This window comes from Schistocerca nitens, chromosome 4 (assembly GCF_023898315.1).
Source record: "Schistocerca nitens isolate TAMUIC-IGC-003100 chromosome 4, iqSchNite1.1, whole genome shotgun sequence".
NCBI lineage: Eukaryota > Metazoa > Arthropoda > Insecta > Orthoptera > Acrididae > Schistocerca > Schistocerca nitens.
In genome coordinates this window covers 545,349,164-545,362,900 of record NC_064617.1, presented here as the reverse complement: position 1 = coordinate 545,362,900, position 13,737 = coordinate 545,349,164, and the positions used below count along the sequence as shown (strand labels likewise).

The 13,737-nt window shown below is 35.0% G+C and overlaps 1 protein-coding gene across 5 annotated transcripts in view; it reads right to left on the bottom strand.

Annotated features, from left to right (window-relative positions):
- The window catches only part of LOC126251651 (tripartite motif-containing protein 2-like), a 419,447-nt gene that overhangs the window by 26,708 nt on the left and 379,002 nt on the right, over window positions 1-13,737 (bottom strand). The window lies entirely within an intron of this gene.

The window sequence follows — 13,737 nt, the reverse complement described above, 5'->3', positions numbered from 1 at the left end:
GGCCACTACATCAGTAGTGTGTGGTACAAGTTGAGAATTTTGGTCTGATGGGAGGTGTGCTAGGGTAGTCTGCGCAGTTGTGGTGACCTCTGTGTCTGGATGGCATAGTGGTCAGCACATCAGCTTAGTAAGCAGGAGACTCGGGTTTGAATCCTGGTCTGGCTATAATTTTCAACATGCTCTGTTGTTATAAATCAGTTCCCAGTGACAGCTAATGCCTTTAATCTCTACATGTCTTAACAACCAATATTTAAAAGAAGTGTATTGAGTTTTTTCACAAGATCCTGGACATGGTCTATCAATGACAGCTTACCATCTACCTGAACACTTAGGAATTTGAATTGTTCAGACTCATTAAACATATACCTATTCTGTGCTGTCAAAATCTCAGTTTTAACTGAGTTTTACTGTGATTTATTATCAATTTATTTTCTTCCAGCCATGGACTTTTATCTTCAGTTGCACTATTTGACACATTGCCTATGTTGCACTCAACATCCTTCAGTATCAAGCTAGTATCATCAGTGAACAGAAGTATTTTAGAATAACCTGTCGTATTAGAAGATATATCATCTATTACATAAGACACAATAGTGGTTCCATCACTGACCTCTGAGGGACGCTCTACTTCACCGTGCCCCATCCAGACACCAACTCACAGCCATTCTCATTATTGTATAGAATGACCTTTTCCTTCTGTTCTTTAAGTATGTGAGGAACCAGTTGTCAGTTACTCCCTCATTTTCTATAACAGTTTAACTTCTGCAGTAATACCAGTTGTTTCAAAATGAGTATTAGGGTTTTAAGGCTTTATAGCATTTATTACATTCAACATACAGTTATAAAAAATACATGAAGCAAAAGAACAACTCAAACAGTTTCATCTGTATCCTGTGAACAACAGTGAAGAACTTTTTGAAGGGGAGAGAGTCTTTCATGCATAGCTCCCAGAAATCACTTCAGAAGGCTAATTCTGAATTAGCAATTCCAGTGACGTATGTGTGAAGACTTTTAAGCAGACATTTACAACTATGTCCTTATCATTTGCAATTGTTACAAGCTCTACAGCCTTCAGACAATGATTTACATACCAACTTTGCAAACAGAATGTAGCTGCATGAGGATGATTTTCTGGATTGTGCCATCTTCAATGGTGAAGCAATGTTTCACCTACATGGAAATGTGAGCATACATAATGTGCACATCTGGGGGTTAGCAAATCCCCATGAGATGGTACAGTTGCAATGAAATTCCCCTAAACTGAATGTTTTTGTGCCATAGCTGGTGGAGAATATATAGGCCTTTCCTTTTTGGTGAAGCAACTATAACTAGTGTTTCTTATCTTGATGTGCTAGAAATGTGGCCTTTTCCTCGGCTGGAAAAAGCTGAACCACAGAAATTTATTTGGCAGCAAGATGGTGTGCCACCTCACTGGCATAATTCAGTATGTAATTGGTTAAACGATATTGCACCCGACTGCTAGGTTGGCCACAAGTGGCTAGATAGGGCATGTTTTGCTTGGGCTCCACATTCACCCAATCTAACGCCCTGCGATGTTTACCTTTGGAGATTCATAAAGGATCATGTGTATGTGGCTCTGCTACCAGCTGATCAACCCAACTTAAGAGAAGGGGTTGAAGCAGTTGTTGCAACAATTTCTCCAGATACAGTTATCAAGGTTCGGGAAGAATTCACCATCAACTGTGTGCTGTATGACAAATGTGATTCATTTGATGTGTTATTTATAACTGTAAGTGAAATGTAATAAATGCTACAAAGCGTTAAAACCCTGATATTCATTTTGAAACACCCAGTATGTTGCCATCAACAGACTAAAACACCTTAGTTAAATCAAAGAAGGCACTTAATGTTCGTAACTTCTGGTTTGATCAGTCCAGTACCTCACAGAAAAAAGAGAATATAGCATTTTCAGTTGTTAATCCCTTCTAAAACTAAATTTGCTTATTCACATTTACCAATTAAAAATGTACATGATTTCAAGCATAATTCAAAGACATATCAAATGTTTCTCTAATCTGTTTTATTTCTTACTTACACACAAATGGTTTCACAAAATCTTTGGCCATTCTTTATTTTTTTTATTAAGCTGTTTACTATTGAGTACTTTAATCCTTTTGGAAACTGACCATTCCTAAAGAAAAAATTACAAATGTGGCTAACATACACAGCACAGTGCTTCAGTATCCTGCTAGATACCCCATCATATCCATGACTGTCCTTAGTATTTAGTGATTAATTACTGACACAGCCTCCCTCCTGTCAGTATCACGAAAGTGTATTCCAGATAGCAGTGTTGGCAAGCCATTTTCCAGGAGTTATATGATTTTCTACAGAAAATAAGTTTTTACTTAATTCTCTTGCTGTATTCAGACTGTGACTCTTAATACTGGATATATATCTGACTTATCAGTAATAACATGTTTATTATGATGTATTGACTTAATATACCTTCGACCATGTTCTGTGGGCCTGCCAATTCCTTCATGACTGACTGTATTGCTTTATTTTTATCCTGAGAACTAGCTATTCTGTTTGCATATCACATGGTTTTTACCATCCTAATAACATTTTAAGCACTTCACAGCAGCATTTATAATGGGCTACTGTAGTTCAATTGTTGCTGTTTCTAATGTTTTGATGTAATTACCACTTCTTTCCATATGCTATCCTTGTTCCATTAAACAGCCATGCAGGTTGCCTGTTAGTACTAGTGCCCTGTTTAAAATGCTCTAATGGAAAGCAACTTTGAAAGAGCATGAAAGTGTGTTAAGGAAGTATTATATTGTGCACATGCGTGCATACATGAACACACACAAATTCCTTTTAGTATTAAATTTGTGCATCATAGTTTGAAAGGCCATTAACCCCTTCAGTAATTGAATCCACTGTCTAATAATGAAGAATGAAGGAACTTTTTTATTATTATTATTATTATTATTATTATTATTATTATTATTTATGATACTGTTCTCTTACACTATGGTTAGAGATAATACAGTCTACATCAGATGATATGAATTTAGAGATTTTCCAATATCCTTGTACAATCAATTATAAAATTAAGTCACCACACACAACTAAATTTTGGTACTTTATAGAAAGTGAATGAATAACTCTCTCTGGCTTCTAGCTTGAAGAGAAAAGTGAAAATTCAATTGCTCCTGCACAGCACTCAATGACCTGTTTAGTGCAGTGCTTTAGTACATCAACAGATTCAAATGGGATATCAATTTTCACATACACGGCAACTCCCCCACTATTCAAAGAGCTCCTCGAAAAACAGCCAGCTGATCTGTATCTTGGCACAGGAAGCCTCCGAGTCACTGTTTCAGTGGTGCTCTGATGTACACATAATGTCCAAGTCAATATCAGCAAGCAGTTCCCTAACTTTAACTCTAATAACACTTATATTTTGAGGAAATATGCCAGTTCCTTAAGTACTTTGATACAACTGTACAGTCACAAGAATTCAGCTCTGGTGTACTGCATTTGTTCACAAGCTATGATTGCAAGGCTCCTGATGAGGCAGAATGGCAATGACAAAAGAGTTTGCATTATGTACAACCACCCTCCTACATAAAAACACAAAAGGAAAGTCCATAATGACTATTGAGAAAGTCATATAAAAGAATTATAAACTTTCTCAACAAGCACAACCTAATGTTTGGGGAAAAAAAAATGGATTCTTAAAATGTAAATCAACTAGTACAGCATCTGCTCAGTTGACTGAAGAGGTAATAAGTGGCATTGAGAACAATCTTTCGAGTGCATGAATGCTACTATCCTATTATGTAGGTGAGCTATGGAAATTGGCATTAGAAGCACTGTTCGTTACCTTATAAAGTCTTACGTAAGTAATCAAAAACAGTTTGTATGCTCAAAACTCGAAGTGGTGTTCATAAATCCAAAATCACTAACATAAAATATGGAGTTCCCCAGGCCTGTATTGGGTCCTCTTCTGTTTTTTGATTTATGTAAATGACATAAAATATTGCCTTCAAAGTTCCGAAGTATTTCTGTATGCGAATGACGTGTCCATTATGTGTAAAAAGGAATCATTTAACAAACTAGAGACCCATTGTAATGATGTGACAAATGAAATTGTTCAGTATTTTAACAAAAGCCACTTAAATGTAAGCACCAGTAAAACATGTCCCACGGATGTCAACAACAGTAGTTATAATGACAAAATTAAACTATACATACATAATGAATTAGTAAAATAAAAACTGAGTGTAAAATTCCTTGGTTTAACAATTCAAAGCAATTTAAAATGGGACACACATGTTGACACTCTAGCATGCAAGTTGTTTACAAATATATTTGCAGTTAATATGATTTGCAAGTTCTGCAAAGAGACTGTTGTTCCAAAGACTGCATACCATGCTTTATTTTCCTCTCACCTGAATTATGTAATAGAAATTTGGGGAGGAACCACCAAAACAAATTTAAATAAGCAGTTAATACTTCAAAAAAAGATCTATAAGATTCATGCCACGGCTAGTTTCCGAATACTGGTGTGCTAACCATAGTAAACATGTACATCCTAAAAGCCTTATTAGTTGTTAAAAGACTGCAGCCCAACATTTGTTCTGATTTGCATAAGTAAAATACCAGAAATAAAAAAAAATTACATCAGCAACCACAGAACAGCACTATGAAAAGGGTCCACAATGCAGGTTTAAAATTAGCCAGTGAACTGCCCACTACAGTTACGACCCTTCCCACAATGAAGCTTAAATTTCAGCTAAAGAAATTCCTGTTACAAAATTCCTTTTACACATTAGAAGAATATCATACTTACATGCAGAATAAGAAGTGCTTTGAAAAAATATTAAATATTGCTAAACAAATCATTTTATTTGTAATATAATTATTTTGTTAATCAATTATATATTCAGAAGAATGTATTATTGTGTTATGCATCAAGAACTGTAAGCTGTCTTTGTACATATGCAATGAATCATTCGATGTTGTATAAAGTACTATTATTATTATCATTCTTTCTTTTCTCAGACGTTATGTCTGGTCAAAAATGGAAAGTGACGCGGACCTTGATCAAGCGTGACTTCCTTTTAACTGTACGGTATATGTTACATTGCATTTAGGAACTTTCGGGTAATTGAACATGTATCAATAATTACAGATTTCTGTAGTTGTATATATAAGTTTGGATGTAGCTGTATTGCATTGATGTACTGGTGGATATTGTGTGGTATGACTCCTTTAGTTGATAGTACAATTGGTATAATGTCAACTTAATTCTGATGCCACATGTCCTTGACTTCCTCAGCCAGTTGGATGTATTTTTCAATTTTTTCTCCTGTTTTCTTTTGTATATTTGTTGTATTGGGTATGGATATTTCTATTAGTTGTGTTAATTTCTTCTTTTTATTGGTGAGTATGATGTCAGGTTTGTTATGTGGTGTTGTTTTATCTGTTATAATGGTTCTGTTCCAGTATAATTTGTATTCATCATTCTTCAGTACATTTTGTGGTGCATACTTGTATGTGGGAATGTGTTGTTTTATAAGTTTACGTTGTAAGGCAAGCTGTTGATGTATTATTTTTGCTACATTGTCATGTCTTCTGGGGTATTCTGTATTTGCTAGTATTGTACATCCGCTTGTGATGTGATCTACTGTTTCTATTTGTTGTTTGCAAAGTCTGCATTTATCTGTTGTGGTATTGGGATCTTTAATAATATGTTTGCTGTAATATCTGGTGTTTATTGTTTGATCCTGTATTGCAATCGTGAATCCTTCCGTCTCACTGTATATATTGCCTTTTCTTAGCCATGTGTTGGATGCGTCTTGATCGATGTGTGGCTGTGTTAGATGATAAGGGTGCTTGCCATGTAGTGTTTTCTTTTTCCAATTTACTTTCTTCGTATCTGTTGATGTTATGTGATCTAAAGGGTTGTAGAAGTGGTTATGAAATTGCAGTGGTGTAGCCGATGTATTTATATGAGTGATTGCTTTGTGTATTTTGCTACCTGTCCATAATGTAGGTTTTTTATGTCGATAAATCCCTTTCCTCCTTCCTTTCTGCTTAATGTGAATCTTTCTGTTGCTGAATGTATGTGATGTATTCTATATTTGTGGCATTGTGATCATGTAAGTGTATTGAGTGCTTCTAGGTCTGTGTTACTCCATTTCACTACTCCAAATGAGTAGGTCAATATTGGTATAGCATAAGTATTTATAGCTTTTGTCTTGTTTCTTGCTGTCAATTCTGTTTTCAGTATTTTTGTTAGTCTTTGTCTATATTTTTCTTTTAGTTCTTCTTTAATATTTGTATTATCTATTCCTATTTTTTGTCTGTATCCTAGATATTTATAGGCATCTGTTTTTTCCATCGCTTCTATGCAGTCACTGTGGTTATCCAATATGTAATCTTCTTGTTTAGTGTGTTTTCCCTTGACTGTGCTATTTTTCTTACATTTGTCTGTTCCAAAATCCATATTTATATCATTGCTGAATACTTCTGTTATATTTAGTAATTGGTTGAGTTGTTGATTTGTTGCTGCCAGTAGTTTTAGATCATCCACGTATAGCAAAAATGTGATTTTGTGTGGGTATGTTCCAGTAATATTGTATCCATAATTTGTATTATTTAGCGTGTTGGATAGTGGGTTCAGAGCAAGGCAGAACCAGAAAGGACTTAATGAGTCTCCTTGGTATATTCCATGCTTAATCTGTATTGGCTGTGATATGATATTATTTGAATTTGTTTGGATATTAAGTGTGGTTTTCCAATTTTTCATTACTATGTTTAGGAACTGTATCAATTTAGGATCTACTTTGTATATTTCCAATATTTGTAGTAACCGTGAGTGGGGTACACTATCAAAAGCTTTTTGGTAATCAATGTATGCGTAGTATAGCAACCTTTGTTTAGTTTTAGCTTGATATGTCACCTCTGATCTATTATCAATTGCTCTTTACATCCTCGTGCTCCCTTGCAGCAGCCTTTTTGTTCTTCATTTATAATTTTGTTCTGTGTTGTATGTGTCAATAATTTCTGTGTAATGACTGAAGTTAATATTTTGTATATTGTTGGTAGGCATGTTATGGGGCGATATTTAGCTGGGTTTGCGGTGTCTGCTTGATCTTTAGGTTTCAGATAAGTTATTCCATGTGTAAGTGTATCAGGGAATGTGTATGGGTCTGCAATGTAACTGTTAAATAATTTAGTTAGATGTGAATGTGTTGAGGTGAACTTCCTCAGAAATTTGCTATTTTATCTTTTCCAGGGGCTTTCCAATTGTGAGTAGAATTAATTGCTTGGGTGACTTCATGTTGCAAAATTTTTACTTCAGGCATTTGTGGTATCAACTTGTATGTGCCTGTTTCTGCTTGTATCCACCGTGCATGCCTGTTATATTTTACCGGGTTTGACCATATGTTGCTCCAGAAGTGTTCCATTTCTGTTATGTTTGGTGGATTGTCTATTTTAAAGTGTGTGTTATCTATTGTCTGGTAAAATTTCTTTTGGTTTGTGTTGAATGTTTGGTTTTGTTTCCTTCTATTTTCACTTTTTTTGTATCTTCTAAGTCGTTTGGCCAATGCTTGTAATTTCTGCTTCTTTTCATCTAATTGCTCTATCGCTTCTTGTTGTGAGATTTTACCTAACCTTTTTCGTTTTTTTTCTGACATTTCATTTCTTACAAATTGTGTTAGCTGTCCGATGTCTTTTCTCAGTTTTTCTATTCTGATCTGTAGCCTGTGTTGCCATGCTGGTTTTGTGGGTTTCTTCTGTGTTTTGGTTGGTTCTGATCTCTGCCTAGTGTGTATATTTAGTGTAGTGAGTGCTCCTGTATAAACCAGTAGTTGTAACTCTTCCATAGTTGTGTTTTCATTTATTTTGTTGTGTATGATTGTGTTGATAGTTTTTATTGTTGTTTCGACTTGTGGGTTATTTGGCGGTCTATGCAAGAATGGTCTAATGTCTGTATTTGTGTCTTTGTATTCTATATATGTCAACTGAAATTTTTCTTCTATATCTAACATGTGTGTCACTTCATGTTCTATTTGTGTTTGTTCTGGTGGCTGTCTTAAGATTTCGTTTTCCTCTGATTGTTTAATTGATGCATGTTGTTCTTTGTTTGTTTGCTCTGGGATGTTTGAGTCCATTACTGTATTTTCTTCTTCTTCTTCTTCTTCTTCTTCTTCTGATTGCACATTATTTTGTTCCAGTATTTGTTGTACTTGTTGTTTGATGTTTTCTAATTCTGACTGGGGTATCCTGTTATTTTTGATTATTACACGGATCTGATCAGCTAGTCATTGTTCTGTTAAAAGTTTTAATTCTGGGTATCTGGTAATAAATGTTGTGTATACTTGTGATCTGTATCCAGTTGTGTTGGTTCCTAGGTTTGTTGCTTGGTAATAACAGAACATGAGGTGTCGATTAACTTCATCTGACCATCTCATCCTCTGTCTTTGTTTTCCTTCTAGGGTGGTTGCAGGAAGCATATCCTGCAAAACCCCTCTATTTGGATTTAAATCAGTTTCCAGTTGGCTAGCAGTGTTGTTACCATTGTGGGCGGGCATAGGGTTCAAGCGTCGTCCCCGACCATGACGGCGCTTGTCCGAGGCTTCTTTAGTTCTGTCCTGAACCAACTCATCACACTAAAAGGGGGGTTAGCCCTATTAGTGGTTTGTTCTTTTCATCGCCTTTTACAACTGGCAGAACATACCGGAGGCCTATTCTTTTCCCGGGCCTTATTATTATTATTATTATTATTATTTAGTGGAGAGCTTCATGTTTGTGTGTCACTGGATGATGTGACCAAGAAGGTGTTATTGTGTCTGTATTTTTACTTTTTCTATGTATTTTAAAAATATGTGTCTGCGTATTGATGTCATGGTGAGATGCAGGAAGGTTTATGGATTTTGTTGCCAGTCTCCATTGTGAACTGAATATTTTGAAGTTGACTGATAAATTATGCAAAAATGGGCTGAGCTTCTTGTAGTGTCAGTTTTTTTTTTTTTTTTTTTTTAAGCCTAAGGTGGACTAAGAGTGGACCCCCATAGTTTACCCATCTAACTGTGTCCCTTGGAACTGGAAATAATTTTGTGCTAAGCATGTTGAGTGGCCCATCTCAAGTCATTCAATTCCTCAGGGTTGACATCAGACTTGTTTGTCAACTCCGTCAGGATATCAACATATTCCCCTACTGTTATGTTGGAAAAGAAACTAGAGACATCAGAGGACTCTAATTTATCTCTGTGTGAGATAAACAGGTGTTTTATCTTATTTACAAGATCCACTGAGTTTGAAATACCATGCTTTGATTTGAATTTGGACTTGCTCTTATTTAAGGTGTCCAGTTTCCTAGCCGGTTTGTAAGGTGAAGCACTGAATGATGGTACAACTGGGTCGATGGGTACACCTTTCTTATGTAGTTTAGGAAGTCCATACGTTCTAGGAGGCACTGGGTTCATATTAGTTAATAGCTTTGATTCAAAATCTGTAAATATGCTTCTTTCATGCCCACATTCCTGATTTAATCCTAAATTATCAAATACAACTTAATACTTCCCCTCTTCTGAACTTCACATAATCCTCCATTTTCTATCACATTCCACATTGTTCCTTCATATTCCTACTTTTCCTCTATGTATTCACTTATTTTTATTATGTTGTGATTGCCTATATACTCCATATACTCAGTTGTCACACCTGCTAATTATTTTTAATTGGTTTCTGCATCACTTTCCATGTTTAACACCGCTTGAAATGGTCTTGTCAAGTACTAATTTTGCTTTATTTTATTTTGTATGTTTATTTTATGTAAACTGTTATATAGGCTCAGTTTTTGAGTATGGTGTTCGTGTTTTCCCTGCTCACTGCCTTTATACTGTATTCATTTTCTGTACAACGTTTTGCGTTTTAAGTCGCATTACCACCACCCAGTCAAGGGTGACATGTACTATATGTCCATGCTACAGCCTAGATGAGTAAAGTCTTTTCCAGTGTTGTTTACAAACATTGCAACTTCTTTGGCTACGGTAGTTATATAGTCTGATTATGGCCTTGTAAGCTGAAAAGTGGTTAACTCAATAAATTAATCCTGTATAACATAACCAATATAATGCTTTTCATTTAGTATGACATTTTTCTACCTAGAATCAACAGAAGAAGCAGTTAACATAAAAATTTTATAATTACCGAAAAATGTATGTGTATGTTACGTAAGTTATGTTACTGTAGTAAAAAGATTTTATGAACTAACTACAATGATTTCAAATTTTACTTTCTAGAAAGAATGTAACTACTACTACTACTACTACTACTACTACTACTACTACTACTACAATAACAATAATAATAATAATAATAATAATTCTATTACTACGAAGACTTAATACAATAAAATTGTGCTGCTGAATCACTGTAACATAGCAAAATCCTAATGGATGAGATTTTAATTTAAGACTGTCTCTACTATTAAACTGTAGGTGGGTGATTGACACATATAAAGGCAAACAGTCACACACTAAGTCCTCTTCTCGAAACAGGTAAAATGGTAATAAAAAAAAAGTTTTAAAAAAACTGACATTATTTTGATGTATACTCATTCAACGGTTCTCATTATAACTGATAATTCAGAAGTAGCAAGTATTTTTAAGAATTTTTTTCTAAATGTAACAGCAAAAATAGTATTAAATGATTCAGTTGAAGAAGCAAAAACCTATTTTAAAAATGATATTTCACAAAACTTCAAGCAACTATTAAGACACCAACATTTGTCACTTAGATTAATAGAACTATAAAAGTCCTCAAAAACAAAAGCTCATATCATGTTGATGTAGTTTCAAACATAATTCAGGAGTCGTTTTAACGTAACAAGTAATGTCCTTAGTGATGTATGTAATGCTTCACAGACAGTGATTTTTCCACACATATTAAAATATGCAATTGTTAAACCTCTTAATAAGAAAGGCGATATGAGAGACTTCAATAATTACTGTCCAATTTTCCTACTGACACCTTATCCCAAAATATTTGAAAAACTAGTGTACTCAAGATAAGCCTCACATTTAAGTTGAAACAATTTACTTAACACATCACAGTTTGGATTCCGGAAGGATTGGTCTATAGAGAATGATATTCACGCATTCAATCACAAAATATCAGAAGCCCTAAGTAACTGAGTATTGACAGCTGGTGTTTTCTGTGGCATTCTCAAGGCATTTGATTGTGTGGGTAATATTACACTCTAAGGAAAACAAGTTTTATCGAACTGATGGCTTTACACACAACTGGTGTGAACTGTATTTAACAGGTAGATTGCACAAAGTTGCGCTGAATAATTCAAACAGCAATGTAGGAGAAAGAATTTTAGTGACTAGGGAGAAACCATGAAGGGAGCCCCACAGGGTTCAATTGTGGGTCCACTTCTATCCTCCATTCGTTTAATGACTTTCCAATTAAGATTCATCAAGCAGCATTGGTACTTTTTGCAAAAAGCACTAATTTTGTAACGAATGCAGTTAGAGAGAGAGAGAGAGAGAGAGAGAGAGAGAGAGAGAGAGAGCGCTACGGAAGAGATTGCCAATGATATTTTTTAAAGTATAAAGTGTTCTCTGAAAATGTACATCCTTTAAATTTGGAGGAAACACAATATATTAAGTTCTGTTCAACAGACAGACATACCAAAAATTAATGTAGCATATGAAACTTAAGTCGGGAAGCAGGGGAGATGTTCCAAATTTTAGGATGTATATATTGATGAAAACTTAAACTGGAGGAAGCGTATTTGAGCTGCTTGAACAATTAAACTCAGTTACTTTTGCTCTTTATATATGTGGTAAAGTAGTGTTTTAAGGGATAATTTTCTAGGTTAACTCATTACTCAGAAAGAAAGGAAGTACTGACAGTGCAAAAGCAAAGTGTAAGAATATGTGGTATTCACCTGTGGTTGACATGTAGGTACTCCTTCAAGCAGTTAGGCATTTCAGCTACATTATCATAATATATAAATTTGCTAATAAAATTCATCTAAAATAATTCATAGCAATTTGAGAAGATCAATGATGTCCAAACCTACTAGAGGAAAAATGATCTTTATTCTGTGCCACAGTATGTGGGGGTGGGGGGGGGTGGGGGGTTAGAGCGTGCAAGGCAGTCTATCATGCCCCAGCTGCCACTTGCAGAAGGGTACCACACGGTCTCCAACACATACAAGACTTTCTGGAAAATATATTATTATTATATTCTATATATTACATTACTATATGTGTTTATGGGGGGGGGGGGGGGGCACAATAAAGTGTATGTCATATCCCAGGTGCCGAGGGGGCAAGAGGCCCAATAAAGTATTGTAACCCGGGTGCCACTTCACTACGTCAATGCCTTTGTTACCCGTTATTAAAGCTGTTAATGGTCAGAAAGGAATTCAGTATGCAGTAACCAAAAATTTTTGTCATTTGCCCAATAACATAGCTAGCAAAGTGAGATTTAAATCTAACCTAAAACTATTTCTGCTGAACAACTCCTTTTATTCCATTTAAGAACTGTAGCCTGCAAAAATAAAAAATTAAAACTAGTTTTTAAGTGAAACTTCCTGCCAGATTAAAGCTGTGTGCCGGACCGAGACTCGAACTCGGGACCTTTGCCTTTTGCGGGCAAGTGCTCTACCATTGAGCACTTGCCCACGAAAGGCAAAGGTCCCAAGTTCGAGTCTCGGGCCGGCACACAGCTTTATTCTGCCAGGAAGTTTCATATCAGTGCACACACTGCTGCAGAATGAAAATCTCATTCTAGTTTTTAAGTGTAGTTGCACAAGTAAGACTAATGAATAACATTTCTGTTCATGTTAATACTAATCACAGATACGTATTCAGTAAACTGACTCATTCCATATTTCAATAACACAATTGATCAAATAATCTACAAAACACATAACTAAATAATATTGTCAAAATTGTTTTTTGTTGAACAAGATACATCAGCCAACGTACATAAGTAGTTTTGGCTTTTAATTGGATGTTTCTTTTATCCTTTTTCAGTTGTTTGCTTTGCAACTGTCATTTCCACATATCCAAGATTTGAGCATAAAAAGAGGCATGTCATAAATGCTCTACACATGATGCCCAGTAACCCAATTAAAATCAAATAATGACTGTAGGGTAAGGACATTATCTACCCTGGATAGAAGTTAATATGAAAGATGAAGCACAGAACTCTGTAGTTTGTATCTTCTGGTGAACCTTCCGGGATGTAAGGTCGTGGTCCATGAAACTACGAAACAATTTAACATCTTTTATCTGGAGATGATACTTAACATGACCAAAGAACATGTTAACTTCTCAAACAATTTATGTAAATGTACTAATTACTTTTCTAACTATGCTTTATTCAATATATAATACTTTAGCAATATAACTCCAACTTAATTCATATCTGTAGGTATATAAGCATTACAATTAAAAGCATTTTATTGTTATTTTTTATTCCGTAATCTCACTAATGTATTTCTCATAAAATTTTTAAAAGTATCATTGCCATTTTGATCATCAATCTTAAGATTGGTTTTCTGCAGTTCTTAATTACCATCACTTTCCCATTATTATTCCATTCAACATAACTGCTGCAGCCTACACAATAAACAATCTGTTATTAATTCAGTGTGGGATATGTTGAACAGCCAAGATTGCTAATGCTAATGCTAATACCACGACCTTACATCCCGGAAGGTTCACCAGA